This window comes from Apis dorsata, unplaced genomic scaffold (genome assembly GCF_000469605.1).
Source record: "Apis dorsata unplaced genomic scaffold, Apis dorsata 1.3 scaffold_32, whole genome shotgun sequence".
Classification (NCBI taxonomy): Eukaryota; Metazoa; Arthropoda; class Insecta; order Hymenoptera; family Apidae; genus Apis; species Apis dorsata.
The window spans coordinates 653,934-656,019 of NW_006263334.1; the positions used below are offsets into that span (position 1 = coordinate 653,934).

The 2,086-nt window shown below is 33.6% G+C and overlaps 1 protein-coding gene across 2 annotated transcripts in view; it reads left to right on the forward strand.

Moving 5' to 3' along the window:
• The window catches only part of LOC102675347 (tyramine receptor 1-like), an 81,322-nt gene that overhangs the window by 22,650 nt on the left and 56,586 nt on the right, over window positions 1–2,086 (forward strand). The gene's annotated exons all lie outside the window — the stretch shown is intronic.

Genomic DNA, 2,086 nt, shown 5'->3' on the forward strand with positions numbered 1-2,086 from the left:
ATTGATGATTTATTTTACATGCATATGAGTATTGTTTTGCTCATTAATCGTTAATCTTTGATTTAAGAGTAAATTAAATTTTTTGGTCAAACGTGTTCAACCAAAAATTCATCTATTCGAAGTCTATCCTCGTTCTAAGCTATCCTCGTTCTAATTCTTGTTAACAAAGATGGAGTGTCAGGTGGAAGGGGATAGATTAGAATATTTACTACGTGGAACTGAATTATATTCCGTACACATACTATGTGTACAAGTCGCGTAACACCGTATGAATTCAAAATTCGTAGTAAGCGAAGGTTGAGGTATGCGAACTGGTTGAACTGACCAATTAAGATGAGCAGTACAATGGGGTTGCTATAGTGTGCCTATAAGTTGGTGTGTACGTGTACAGGCTGAATTATAAGGTGCAACGCTTTCGTGGCAACGACACAAAGTGGAGGGATGCAAATCGCAAATTAGTAACTGCTCGATTGCAAATTTATTCGGCCACGAATATTTTAATCCCGAGACGACATTGTAATTTGCGCGGATCCGCTTTGTTCATTTTGTGATGACGCGTGTGACAACTCGAACAATTTTTACGATTCCATTGTATATAATCCTGTATGTATATAATCCTTGCGGAGAGAGAGAGAGAGAGAAAAATAAATAAATAAATAAATAATAATTAAAAACGGGGGACGAGACAATTTCGCTTCCTGTGGGAATGAATAAAAACTGTAAAAGTTTAAACACAACTTTATCAAAGGATAGAAAAATAGTATCACGTAATTACGACTTTCCAATAAAAATTTCCAAGCAGCTTATGTAACTGTTAATTAAAATTCGTAATACGATTTTTAATTCAACTTTGAATAACTGTAATCAAACTTTAAATTTGTCTTTCATATATCTTGGGTTGAAGATTTTTTTTTTTTCTTTTTTTAACAGAATAAAATCTACCAATAATAATTAACTTTAAAAGAAACGATTTCTTATTACAATCACACTTGTAATTCGAATCAAAAGTTATAATTAAGATTTTGTATATAAAGTGTTATATATAAAGTGTTCTTAAGTAAAGCCATAAAGATGTTTGACTTGGAGATTCTCGACGCGAATTTTCTTTGCGCCAAGGATTCATTAAACACATTTATTGTAACGATACGTTGACCGAGTATATTATATATAAAATTATATATATCTATTATATATGGACGCTGACCAGCTTTTGCATTTTCTCCCAGAATGGAGAAACAAGGAAATAGCTGCGTGTACCGAATTCCTTTAAAATCTTCATTTCCCTTTTTATCCTTTGATCGTTTGATAATGTTTTCGATATTCCTGAACGAATGAAGATTGCTATGTTTCCACCCGAACAAATACAATTTGTTCTGACTCTTCTATTGTTCGTTAGAATCTAGTTATTCTAGATATTTCTCTGCCTGGGGTTAATTAAAGCTCTTACGTTTTATACGTATGAACGTTTTGAGTCAGAACAAATACAATTTGTTCTGACTTTTCTATTGTTCGTTAGGATCTAGTTATTCTAAATATTTCTCTGCCCGGGATTAATTAAAGCTCTTACGTTTTATATGTATGAACGTTTTGTTTAATTAGAAATTTTAAATAACGAAAAATATATATAAGCGTATTTGCGTCGAAGAAAATTAATTTAAAAGTATTCGATAATAATTCCGTTTTGTGGTTTGCAATGTATTCGTCCAAATCTATTTAAAGAATAGAGAAAATTATGCCGGTAAATTCCTTTTTTGATTTATCTCGATATCTCGATCGGTTGCCGAGATACGAGAGTTCAAAGTTTCCGTATTGTTCATAGGATTTATGAACGGGCTCGTGACTCATAGACCTTCCACTTTTTCCTGGAAGTGCGTACTATTTCTAGGAATCGCGTCTGTCGCTTGTCTGGGACTTGAGATAAGACAGTGAGACGAGGCGCGAGCGAGAGGCCCGAGTATACGACAAGGACGAGGATAATAAAAGATTAAAAATTACCCTTTTCTTTGCACGATGATATCTCGGTAACCGGAAGTCGTATCGAGACGATTCAAAAAGCGTTTTAAAGAAGAAGATTCCGCGCTTCTAA